The sequence below is a fragment of the Nycticebus coucang genome, chromosome 11 (assembly GCF_027406575.1).
Source record: "Nycticebus coucang isolate mNycCou1 chromosome 11, mNycCou1.pri, whole genome shotgun sequence".
NCBI lineage: Eukaryota > Metazoa > Chordata > Mammalia > Primates > Lorisidae > Nycticebus > Nycticebus coucang.
In genome coordinates this window covers 87,458,809-87,472,638 of record NC_069790.1, presented here as the reverse complement: position 1 = coordinate 87,472,638, position 13,830 = coordinate 87,458,809, and the positions used below count along the sequence as shown (strand labels likewise).

Sequence of the window (13,830 nt, the reverse complement as noted above, 5' to 3'; positions counted from 1 at the left end):
CTCAAATCCTGAAGGTTACAAAAAAAAAGCTAAAACCAACAGTGTACTTCTGCTGGGACAGCGGTTGTCTACCGTAAAGTAAGTGCCTTATACTTTTATAACACGTAATGCCATAGTGCCACTGTTGTTCTGGTATGTGTCAATGCCAATACAGATGGACAAAGTCAAAATATTTCTTCCAAAGTTCAGAAGATAGGTAGAAAGGTAGACAGATTAAATAGGCAGACATTTTTAAAAGGATATCTACTATTTTACATTTAACCATTACTTTTCTCTAAATGTACATTGGGAAGCACACAAACCTGTCAAGGAGGGACACATATGAGCAATGACTTTTCACTGTTCACAGATACACGTACGCTGTTTTTTACTCTTGTATTTTTGCAATTTTTATTCTAAAGTTTAATGTCTCTGAACAATACTCAGCTTTCCCAGGGTATGTTACATTTCCTAATCTGTGGAGTGGTGTCTTTCAAGACTGTGAAGTAGGCAAAAGGTAAATAACCTTACAATGAATATAAAATATAATTAATAGTGCTAATTAATAAATAGATATCACATTCTACAACCTATGCCAAAAGTAGCCATTACGTTTATATAAATGGAAGATTTATTAGGACACCAAGAAAACCTAAAAAATGCTCAAAATCATTTAGGGTGCTACTTACCAAAATGCAATAAAACCAGAAATCAGCACGAAGTATACATTTTAAAAGTCACTTGAACTTTTTTTAAGCTCTTACCTGAAAAATGAGAATGTCAAACTTGAAATGATCACTTGTTAAAACATCAAAAAAATGGCTATATGTATGTATGTTTTGTGAATACCTGGATGGAACTGGGAACCATTCTTCTAAGTGAAACATCACAGGAATGGAGAAACAAACTCTAGTCCTCAATACCAACTGATCAAACAGCACACTTCAGTACACACGTGGGAGTAAATATCAATGAAGATCAAGCTGGAAGAAGAGGGAGGTGGGGATTGAGTACAGGTACAGCGCACAATGGGTGAAGGGCACACTTGTAACTTTGACTCAACCTGTACAAAAACAAAATGTGTAAACAAAACAAGTATACCCTCTAATATTCTCAAATAAATAAATAATTATATTAAATGACAACAATACAAAATTTGGCAACAATGGGATCGCTACAAAACAAAACATACGGCATGCATCCAAAACTACAATCAGACAAAAATTTACAGCTATTAAGGTTTAAATTTTAAAATTAAAAAAAATTGACTTAAACAATTGAAAAATAAAAGTAAGTTGAGATAGGAGAACAATATAAAATAAAAAAGAATTAAAAATAAACAGTATTAGTAGAGATGGAGTCTCACTCTTGCTCAGGCTGGTTTTGAACTCCTGAGCTTAGGCAATACACCTGCCTTGGGCTCCCAAAGTTCTAGGATTACAGGCGTGAGCCACCACGCCTGGCTTGAGGGTTGAGTTGATTCTGTGCATGTGGTGTGAGGTGAGAGTTTAATTTCATTATTTTGCATGTGGATATCTAGTTTTATCTACTTATTGAAGAGATTATCTTTTTCCAATGTGCAATCTTGGCACCTTTGTTGAAAATCATTTGATCATAAATGTGTGACTTCATTTCTAAGCTCTCTATGTTGTTGCAATTGTCTCTATGTCTTTTATGCCAGTTTCATGCTATTTTGACTACTAGAGCTTTGTATAAGTAAATATTTCAAAAGCAAGTAGTGGATGGCATCAGTTTTGGCTTTTTGCTCCGGATTACTTTAGATATTTGTTGTTTTTTGATTCCATGTGAAGTTTAGGATTCTAATTTCTATTTCTGTGGAAAATGACATTGGAATTTTGATAGGGATTTCGTTGAATCTGTAGATTGCTTGGGCACTATAGACATTTTAATAATATTAATTATTTATTATTCCAATTTATGAACACAATATCTTCCTATTTATTTTTGTTTTCTCCAATTTCTTTCACTAAAACTTTATATAAATATAATCTTTCACCTTTTTGGTTAAATGTATTAAAATGTTAAAGTCTTCACAAATTTGTCTGTCATCCTCTGGCAGGAGTTATGCTAATATTGTACTGTCTGTATTATTCCAGTTTCAGTGGGTATGCTACCAAAGTGAACATTGTCTGCTTTATTTAAGAGTTCTTTTTGGGTATCCAATACAAATACTTCATTAAATATATTATTTGCAAATATGTTCCCTATTCTTCAGGTGTCTCTATTTTCTTGACGATTTGCTCTAAAGAATAAAAGGTTTAATTTTGATAAAATCTACTTTATCTATTTCTCCTTTTGTCACTTGTATTTAATTTATAATTTTTAATTTTTTAAATTATTTTTGGGTACATGATAATTGTGTGTGTGTGTGTGTGAATATGTACATGGTCATACAGTACATGTGATGTTTGATACCGGCATATGATGTGCGTTAATCAAATTTGGATAATTGGGCATTCACCACTTCAGGCAATTATCATTTCTTTGTGTTAGCAATATTCTACTTTAACTTTTTTAGTTATTTTAAAATATACCTAAAATTATTGTTGATTAGTGTCACTTTGTTGTACTATTAAATATTGTTCATTCTATCTGCTTAACTATACTTTTGGACCCATTAACTATCCCCCACTTTATCGCCTCCACTTCCACTACCCTTCCCAGCTTCTAGTAACCATGATGCTACTCTCTGTTACCATGACATCAATTGTATGTATTTTAATATTTAGCTCCACATATGAATGAAAGCATATGATATTTGTTTTTCTCTGATTGGTTTTTATCACTTAATATGGTGTATTCCAGCCAGTTCCATCCATATTGTTGCAAATGGCAGGATTTCATTCTTTTCGTGGCTATATTCATTCATCTATTGATAGGTTGATTCCATATCTTGGTTATTATGAATAGTGCTGCAATAAACATGGGAGTTCAGGTATCTTTTTAATCTATTGAATTCTCATTCTTTGCATCTATGTCCAGCAGGGGGATTCCTGGATTATAGGGTAGTTCTATTTTTAGTTTTTTGAGGAGTCTTCACCCTGTTCTCTATAGTTATTACACTGGTTACATTCCCACTCGTTATCTACATCCTTGCTAACATGAGCTATTGCCTGACTTTTTTATCAAAGGCGTTTTCACTGGGGTGAGATGATCTCATTGTAGTTTTGATTTGCATTTCTCTGAAGACTAAGGATGTTGCCATTTTCTCATATACTGGCTGTTTCTATGTCTTCTTTTAAGAAGTGTCTATTTAAATCCTTTGATCATTTTTAAACAGTATTATTTAATTTCTTTTCCTGTCAAGCTGTTGGAGCTCCTTATATATTCTGGTTATTATTCCCTTGTCAGATGAGTAGTTTGCAAATATTTTCTCCCATTCTATGGGCTGTCTTTACACTTTATTGATTATTTCCTTTGCTGTATAGAAGCTTTTTAGCTTGACATCATTGCTTTTCTCCAATTTTGCTCTGATTCCTGCACTTTGTGGGTACTACTCAAGAAGTCCTTGCTCAGAGAAATGTCCTGAAGCATTTCCCCAAGTAGTTTCACAGTTTTAGGTCTTGGATTTAAACCGTTAGTCCATTTGATTTGAATTTTGAATGTGAGAAAGATGACAAGTTTTCTTCTTCTGCATATGGATATTCAATTTTCCTAACACCATTTATTGAAGAGACTATCCTTCCTTCACTGTATGTTCTTGCCAACTTTGTTGAAGATAAATTCACTATAGATACGTTGACTTACTTCTGGGTTTTTATTCTGTCCCTTTTATATATGGGTCTGTTTTCATGACAGTACCATGTTATTTTTGTTACTAACAGCTCTGTAGTATAATTTGAGGTCAGGTAATGTGATCCTTCCAAGTTTTTCCCCCCTCAAGATGGTTATTCTGGGTCTTTTATAGTTCCATATAAATATTGCAATTATTTTTTTCTGTTTCTGTGAAGAATGTTCTTGGTATTTTGATGGGGATTGCATTGAACTGCAGATTGCTTTGGGTAGGATGGACATTTTTAACAACACTGGTTCTTCCAGTGTATGAGTGTGGAATATCTTTCCTCTATTTTGTGTCTTCTTTAATTTCTTTCACCAGTATTTCATAGTTCTCATTGTAGGAATATTTCACTTCTGTAGTTAAATTCATTCCTTGGGATTTCATTTTATCTGTAGCTATTGTAAGTAGGGTTACTTTCTCAGTTACTTTTTCAGATTGTTCCCTATTGGCAGAGACAAATGCTACTGATTTTTATGTATTGATTTTGTATCCTGAAAATTTACTGAATTTTTCTATCAGTTCTAGTAGGGGTTTGTGTGTGTGTGTGTGTGTTTGTTATTGTTTCAGGTTCATTGAGTATACAAAGAATTAGGATACACTGCATTTGTTAGGTCAAGTTCCTCTTAGAGTTGTGTCCTGCCCCCAGGAGGTGTGACATACACTGTAAACCTCTATTTCCTCCCCTCTCCCCTCTCCCCCCACCTTGAATTGATTTGAATTTTTCTCATATGTACATATGTATTAGATCAAATACTAGCTTCATGTTAGAATTGAGTACATTGGATTCTTACTTTTCCATTCTTGTGATACTTTCCTCAAAAGAATGAGTTCCAACTCTATTCAGGTTAATACAAAAGGTGTAAAGACACCATCGTTTTAAAGGACTCAATAGTATTCCATGGTATACTTGTTAATCCATTCCTGGGTTGGCAGGCATTTAGGTTGTTTCCACATTTTGGCAATTGCAAACTGAGTTGAGATAAATAGTCTAATGCAAATGCCTTTATGATAAAATGACTTTTCTTCTGGATAGATGCCTCATAATTGGATTGCAGGATCAAATGGGAGGTCTAATTTGAGTTCAGTGAGGATGCTCCATACTTCCTTTCCAAAAAGTTGTATTAGTTTGTAGTCTCATCAACAGTGTAAAAGTGTTCCCTTTTCTCCACATCCATGTCAGCATAGCTCTAGTAGTTTCTTTTTTATTTTTTAAATTGTTTTAATTAAATAATAAATGCATAGATCACGTATACATTAATGCATTTATGGGGTACAATGTGCTTGATTTCATATAGAATTAGGAGTGTTAACATCACACTGGTTAATATATACCTCATCATGTTTACTTAATTATTGGGTTAAGACATTTATACTTGGTACTTAATAGATCTGACATGTACCCTTGCATTGTGCACCATAGGTGTGATCACACCATTCACCCTCCCTCCATCTGACCTCCCCCCACCCCTCCCATCTCCCCCTCCACACTCCTACATCCTGGGCTGTAGTTGTGATCTATTCTTCATATGAAAGTGTGAGTGAGTGCAAATTGGTTTCATGATAGTACTGAGTACATTGGATATTTTTTTTTCATTCTTGAGATACTTTACTAAGTAAGATATGTTCCAGCTCCATCTATGTAAACGTAAAAGAGGTAAAGTCTCTATCTTTTTTTAGTTGAATGTTTTTCTTTAAAATATAACAAATAAGAGCATGTCATCTGCAAACAAGGATAATTTTTCTTTCTTTCCAGTTTAAAAGCCCTTCATTTATTTCTCTTTATTTATTTATTTTTCTGATCCTTCTAGCTAGAACTTCCAGTACTATGTTGAATAACAGTGACTAAAGTGGGCATTCTTGTCTTGCTCCAGATCTTAGAGCAAAGGCTTTCAGTTTTTTCTTTTCTTTTTTAAAATTTTTTAAAATCTCATGCACTTTAATTAATTTTATTATTATTATTATTATTGCAGTTTTTGTCCCGGGCTGGGTTTGAACACGCCACCTCTGGCATATGGGGCTGGCACCCTACTCCTTGAGCCACAGGCACCACCCCAGTTTTTTCCAATTTAGTATGATACTAGTTATGGGTGTTTCATACATTGCTTTACTGTGTTGAGGTATGTTCCTTCTGTGTCCAGTTTTTTGAGAGTTCTTATCATGAGTGAATGTTGAATTTTATCAAATGTTTTTCCAGCATCATTGAAATTATCATATGGTTTTGTTTTTTGTTCTGTTGATATGATGTATTATTGATTGATTTGTGTTTGCCAAATCATCTTTGCATCCCTAAGAAGAATCCCATTCGAGTATGAAGAATAATCATTTTAATGTATAGTTGAATTTGGTTTTTAGTATTTTGTTGAGTATTTTTGCATCTATGTTCATCAGAGATATTGGCCTGTAGTTTTTTTGTTGTTCCTGTTGTGTCTTTGTCTGGTTTTATATTCAGGCTCTGCAGAATGAGTTTCGGAGTACCTACTTCTCCTTGATTTTTTTGAATGGTAGGACTGGTATTACATCTTTGTATGTTTAGTAGAATTCAGCAATGAAGAATTCAGGTTTTTGGTTTTTCTTTGACGAAAGACTTTCTATTACTGCTTCTATCTTGATACTTGTTATTGGTTTATTTGGGTTTTAGATTTCTTCCTGGGAGGTTGGCTGTGTCTAGAAATTTATCCATTTATTTTATCTTTTCCAATTTATTCACATATAGTTGTTCATGGTAGTCTCTTATGATCTCTTGAATTTTTGTAATATCAGTTGTAATGTGTGTTTGTCAATTTTATTCTTTTTTCTTTTTCTTTTTAAATTTCAAAATATGAAGGGGCTATAAATATTTTGTTATAAGGATACACTGTATAAAGCTGAAGTCTGTTCTTTCACCTGGACAGTGTACCTTATTAGGTAAGTTTTCATCCCTCACTTCCTCCCATTACCCTCCCTTCTTAGTTTCCAATGTCCTTTGTCTTTTTGTACTTCTGTGTACCCATTATTTAGCTCCCATTTTTTCATGAGAACAGGTTGTATTGGTTATTTCATTCCTGAGCTACCCCATTTAGGATAATGGACTCCAGATCTATCCAAGTTGCTGAAAAAGACATTTTGATAGATTTGTAATGCCCTGATATATTTCTTGCTCTTATCTTGATATATTACATTTTATACATTTTCATTATCTACTCATGAATTGGTCGGTGTTTAGGTTGATTCCATCTCTTTACAATTGCAAAAATGACTTTTAGATGAAAGAATTTCTTTTTCTTAAGTGGGATTGCTGAATGGCAGGTCTAGTTTTTTTTTTTTTTTTTTGTAGAGACAGAGTCTCACTGTACAGCCCTCAGGTAGAGTGCCGTGGCATCACACGGCTCACAGCAACCTCCAACTCCTGGGCTTACGCTATTCTCTTGCCTCAGCCTCCCGAGCAGCTGGGATTACAAGCGCGCGCCACAACGCCTGGCTATTTTTCTGTTGCAGTTTGGCCGGGGCTGGGTCTGAACCCGCCACCCTCAGCATATGGGGCCGGTGCCCTACTCACTGAGCCACAGGTGCCGTGGGCAGGTCTAGTTTTAATTCCTCAAGAAATTACCATAATATTTTGCATTGTGATTGTACTAGTTTGCAGTCCTACTAATAGTGTGTGAGTAGTTGTTTTTCTCTGCATCCACAGCAGCACTGTTTTTGCCTCTATAATCATGGCCATTTGGAGAGATTTTAATTTACATTTCTCTGTTAGTAATGTTGAACATTTTTTCATGTTTTTGGGCCATTTATCTATCTTTTAAAAAAAAATTCTGTCCATGGCTCGGTGCCTGTAGCTCAGCAGCTAGGATACCAGCCACATGCACCGGGGCTGGCAGGTTCAAACCCAGCCTGGGCCTGCCAAACAACAATTGACAACTACAACAACAACAACAAAAATAGCCAGGTGTTGTGGTGGGTGCCTGTAGTCCCAGCTACTTGGGAGGCTGAGGCAAGGGAATCACTTAAGCCCAAGATTTTGAGGTTGCTGTGAGCAGTGACACCACAGCACTCTTGCGAGGGCAACATAGTGAGACTGTCTCAAAAAAAAAAAAAATTCTGTTCATGTCTTTTGCTCATTTTCTGATGGAGTTGTTTGTTTACCTTGCCTATTTGTTTGAGTTCCCTGTATATTATGGATATTAGTCCTTTTTTGGATGTATAGTTTGCAAATATTTCCTTCATTTTGTAGGTTACCTATTTACTCTGCTGATTAGCTCTTTTGCTATGTAGAAGCTTTTTTGATTTAATTAAGTCTCATTTATTTGTTTTTGTTGTTGCTATAGTTGTCTTAGGGGTCTTGGTCATAAATTATTTGCATAGGCCTATGTCTGAAAGAGTTTTTCCAAACTTTTCTTTTAGAATTTTTAAGATTTCTTGCTTTACATTGAAGTCTTTAATCCATCTTATATTAACTTTTATATGTGCTTGATTATTCTGCATGTGGCTATCCTATTTTCCCAACACCATTTATTGAAATGGGCATCCTTTTCCCAGTGTATATTTCTTGTCTGCTCTGTTGATGACCACTTGGTCTTATTATGGTTTTATTTCTGGGTTCTCTATTCTACTGAATTGGTCTACACGCATGTCTCTACTTGTATACCTGTACCATGATGTTTTGGTTACTGTGTCCCTGTTGTATAATTTCAGGTCAGGTAATGTGATTCCTCCATTTTTTTTTCTTTTCCTTTAGATTGCTTTAGTTATTCAGTCTTTTTCTTGTTTCCAAAATATTTTAGGATTATTTTTTAGGTATGTGAAATAAGATGTTGGTATGAATTACATTATATCTGTAAATCACTTTGTGCAGTATAGACATTTTAACAGTGTTAATTCTACCAGTTCATAAGCAGGGGTGTCTCCATTTGTTTCTGTCATCTATGATTTCTTTCATTAGTATTTTTAGATCTCTTTTCATCTTTCTGGTTAAATATATTCCTAAGTATTTTATTTTCTTTGTGTCTATTGTAAATGATTTTGTGTTACTTGATTCCACTTTTACCTTGACTTTTAATAATATACAGAAATGCCGCTGGTTTGTGTACATTGATTTTGTTATCTGAGACTTTGCTGAATTTATTAATCCATTTTAGGAGTCATTTGGTGGAATCTTTAGGGTTTTCTAGAAAGAAGATCATATCATTGGCAAGCAGGAATTGTTTAACCTCCTCTTTCCTGATTTGGATGCCATTTCTTTCTTTTTTGTTGCTGATTGCTTTGGCTGGGGCTTCCAGTATTGTGTTGAATATAGGTAGTGACAGTGGGTGGAATTGTCTCGTTCCAGTACTTAGAGAGAATGCTTTGAACTTTCCCCATTCAGTATTCTGCGTGTTGGCTGTGACTTTATCATATGTGGTTTTCATACTTTTGAGGTATGGTCCTTGTATGCCCAGTTTGTTGACAGTTTTTATCATTAAAGGGTGCTGGATTTTATCAAATTTTTTCCTACATCTATTAAAATGATTGTCTGGTTTTTTTGCTTCAGTTTATGTGGTAAATCACATTTATTGATTTGTGTATGTTGAACTATGCTTGTATCCCTGGAATAAAGTGCACTTCATTACTGTGAATCATCTTTTGGTGGTGCTGGCAAATTTGGTTTGCTAGTATTTTACTGAGGATTACTGTATATATGTTTATAAGGAATAATGATCTATAATTTTCTTTTTTCTATTGTGTCCTTTCCTGGCCTTGGTGTTAAGGTGATATTGGCTTCATAGAACGAGTTAGGGAGGATTTTCTCCCTGAAATGTTAGGGAATAATTTCTATAAGATGGGTGTCAATTCTTCGTAGGTGTGGTAGATGTCAGCTGTGAATATATATGGTCCAAGGCTTTTGTTTTGGGAGGTTTTTAAGTACTGTCTCGATCTTGTGGCTCTTTACTGGTCTATTCAGGATTTCTGTTTTGTCCTGATTGAAACTTGAAAATAAATTTATTCATTTCCTCTAGACTTTCTAGTTTGTGTCCATGGAAGTTTTTGTTGTATTCATGAATCATATACTGTGTATCTATGGTATCAGTTGTTAATGTCAATGAGACATTACAGCTGGATAACCTTTCTGGTTGAGGTTTTGAGTTCTTTATCTGGCTAATTGTCTATTCATGTTTTTAATCTTTAAAAAAATCAACTTTTTGCTTCATTTATCCTTTGTTCTTTATTTTATGTTCTGGTTTCCATTTCACTTAGTTCTTCTCTGAGCTTTGTTATTTCTTTTTTTATTCTGACGTTGGGTAGGGTTTGTTCTTCTTTTTCTCATTCCTTGAGATATGACTTTTGGTTGTTAATTTGTGTTTATATCTTTTTGATATAAGGATTTAAGGCTATGAACTTTCCCCTTAACACTGCTGTTATTTGTATACCATAGATTTTTGCACATGTGCTGAAAAATAGAATGTATATTCTATAGTTTTGGGATGGAGTGTTCTGTAGATGTCTGTTAGGAACATTTAGAGTCTCATTTAAGTTTTAGTATTTTTTTGTTTTTGTTACTGATTTTTCTGCTTTGATGATCTATCCTGATTTATCAGTGGATTGCTAAAATCCCTGGAGATTATGATAGTACTATTTATTTCTTTGCTTAGATCTAGTTGAATTTGTTTTTCAATCTGTGAGCTCCTGTGTTAGGCACATTTATATTTAAGATTATTATTTCTTCTTAATAGATTGCTTTCTTTATCATTGCATAATGACAATCTTTGTCTCTTTTTTTGCACATTTTTGACCAGGGCCAGGTTTGAACACTCCACCTCTGATAAATGGGGTTGGCACCTTACTCCTTTGAGCCACAGGCACTGCCCTTTGTCTTTTTTTTTTTTTTTAACCATTGTTGATTTAGCATTAGTTTTATCTAATATGAGAATGGCCACACTTGTTCAGTTTTGGTTTCTATATAAATGGAATGTTTTTTCTATACCTTTACCTTAAGTCTGAGAGTCCTTTCCCATTAGATGTATTTCTTGGAGATAGGATATACTTGGAGTGTGATGTTTTCACCAATCTGTCAGTCTGTGTCTTTTATTTTTTATTTTTATTTTTTGAGACAGAGTCTCAGGCTCTCACCGTGGTTACAGTACTGTGGTGTAATAGCTCGCAGCAACCTCCAACTTGGGCTCAAGTGATCCTCTTGCCTCAGTTTTTCTATTTTTAGTGGAGTTGAGGTCTCGCTTTTGCTCAGGCTGGTGTTGAACTTCTGAGCGCAAACAATCCACCCACCAAGGTCTCCCAAAGTGCTAGGATGATAGCCATGAACCACCTCGCCCAGCCTAGTCTGTGTCTTTTAAATGAAACACCAAGGCCATTCATTTTTAGTGCTGGTAGTGATGTGAGACTCTGCTCTTTGCATTCATCATGTTGAATGATACCTTGTTGTTTTAGTTTGTCTTTATGCTGCTGTCTTATAAGAACTATGAGCTTTAACTTTTGATTTTTACACTGGTGGATAGCATTGTTTAGTTAAATGCATAGGGGAGTTTTGAGCATTTCCTATAGGTTAAGCCTAGTAGTGATAAATTCCCTTAGTGTTTGCTTGTCTGGAAAAGTCTTTATTTCTCTATCATTTAGGAAACTCAGTTTTGTAGGCTACAAAATTCTTGGCTGACAGTTCTTTTTCAGAAGACTAAAAATGGGGCCTCAATCCCTTTTGGCATATAAAGTCTCCACTGAGACCTCTGTTGTCAGTCTGATGTATTTTACTTTGTAAGCTAATTTTTTCTCTTGTTTAGCAGCTTATAAGATTTTCTCATTCCTTTTGACTTTGGCCAGACTGATGACAACATGTCTTGGTGATGTCCCATTTGCTCTGAATGTTCCATGTATTTGAGGATGATTTGCATCTCGATAAGTAAATGTGGGGATTCCAGGAAAGGTTTTCTTCAATTATTCCCTCAAATAGGTTTCCATGCTTTTTGGTTTTTTGTCTTCTTGCTAAGGGATACTTATAATTCTGTTATTGTCTTGCTTTGGAGAGTCCCATATTTCTCTGAATGATTGTGCCGACTGCCTTATTCTTTTCTTCTGTATATTTGACAGTGTTAGTTTGAAAGCCTTAGCTTAGAGTTCTGAAATTCTTTCTCTTCTTCTAGATAATTGTTGAACTTTTTTGTTGTATTTTGAAATTCTCTAAATGACTCTTACATTTCTTTAAGTTCTTTTTTATCTTACATTTTTTATCTCTTTAGCATCTTTTTATTTATTTCATTCATGTTCTGAACTATTTTTTGTCTCTTTTTTTTGGTATTTCACTTTCTCTTCAATACAATTTATTTTATTTACCATCCACATTATGAATTTCATCTCTGACATTTCAACCATTTTCTTTAGGTTGGAGTCTGTTGTTGGAAACTTATTCTGAGCCTCTGGAGCTTTTGAAACAGCATTTGTTTTCATTTTGCCAGAGTTCTTATGCTGGTTCCTTCTCATCAGAGACCTCTTCTCTCACTCAAGACAGATAAGTTTCTGATGCATCCAATTTCCTCTGCTGGAAACTGTCCTACTCAATGAGGAAAAGAGGGAGAGAGAGAAAGAGAGAGAGCGAGCGAGCACGCGAGAGAGAGCGCTGTGGCTGACTCACTTGTTTCCCACTTTAGAGAATTTACCTGGTGGGAGATGGGGAGACGCACTGAGATCCTGTAATGTAGCCATTCTCCTGCCTCATACTTTCCCCCTGTTGTTGTCATAATCTGAGCTGGTGCTAGGGGATATTCACATGGAATGGCGAGTTCGTCCTCAGCCACTGTTAAGAGCTTGACAGGGTGCCAGGTAAGTCCCTCTCCATGGAAGTAGGTGACATGGGGTTTACTCTGCTCAGACCTGCCTATAGCAGTTGCTGTGGTGGCTGAGTAATGGCCTTACTCAGGACATTGGCACCAGAAGTCAGGGCTGGAGGTATTCACTTTACACGGCTCCAGGAGCAATAGGGGTACACAGCAGGGGGTAGCTTCCAGTGATGGGTCTGCATCAGTGCACTGGAAAGCAGTGCCCAGCAGCCTTGGAGCATGGGGGGAATTGTTGGGGTTGATGATGTGCATGGTGCAGTGTACCACTGGGCTTGTGGCATGTGGGGCCACTGGGGCATGCAGGGTGTGGGACTGCAGTAGCTGGGTGGGTCACTTTACCAGGCCAAGTCAGGGAGTCTGAGTGGCATCTGGGCTGCAGATGTTGGTGGGGCAGTTTGTTGGGCCATAGTGGCTTGGCTGTCTATAGCTGGTGGGACTGGGGAGATGTGTATTGCCCTGCTGGGCTTCTTTTTCTGCCCAGGTTTGATTGTGGCAGCTGCTGTGGTGCTGCTGTGTGGCAGCAGCAGTGCTGTCCAGATGGTAACCTAGCACTGGCAATGCTGAGGGCTGGTGGGCACCTTCTCTGCTGGGGTTTCTGTGATGTGGCACCCAGTTACAGTGTGTATAAGAGCACCTTCTCCAGTCCATTATGTGTAATGCGGAGGTTGCTGTGACCCCTCTGTTGACCAGGTGCTCTGCGGCTGAGAGTGCAGAATGGCATCTGTTGCAGTAAGCCAGGATCTAGTGGGACCCCAGTGCGCAGCCCTGCAGCAGTCTTCAAGCAGCTCCCTGACCAGTCTGGAGGCCTGCTGTGATAGGGAGCCACCATAGCCCAGGTTTCAGTGTTTACTGCAGGACTGTGGAATCCTGGGAATCCTCCGTGTTCTTTCCCATGTGTAGACACACCCCTCAGGTACATTCTGATCTGTGGAGTGGATCTTCTGCCTCTCTCTCCTTCCTGTTGTGTATCTCCAGTCATTTCTCTGATGATCACACTGCTCTGTCTGGGAAACCCATCCATCGGTAAACTTAGCTGCCACTTTTGATCCTCTTTTTGAGAGTGGCTAGTGCAAGCTGCTTCTATTTCACCATCTTGGTTCACCTCCTATATTTTTGATGTAGTATCTAATAAGCCATTGCCTTGCCTAAGGTCATAAAGGTTTACACCATTGTTTTCCTAAAAAAGTTTTACAGTCTTAGCACTTATATTTAGATGTATGATATATTTTGATTTAATGATTATGCTTTGTGTTA

At 36.4% G+C, this 13,830-nt stretch overlaps 1 non-coding gene across 1 annotated transcript; it reads right to left on the bottom strand.

The window, feature by feature from the left end:
• Positions 1-2,014: 2,014 nt before the first annotated feature.
• On the bottom strand, positions 2,015-2,126 carry LOC128560575 (U6 spliceosomal RNA). The gene has a single exon (XR_008373064.1). It is a non-coding gene; the product is annotated as a U6 spliceosomal RNA (small nuclear RNA).
• Positions 2,127-13,830: the final 11,704 nt, after the last annotated feature.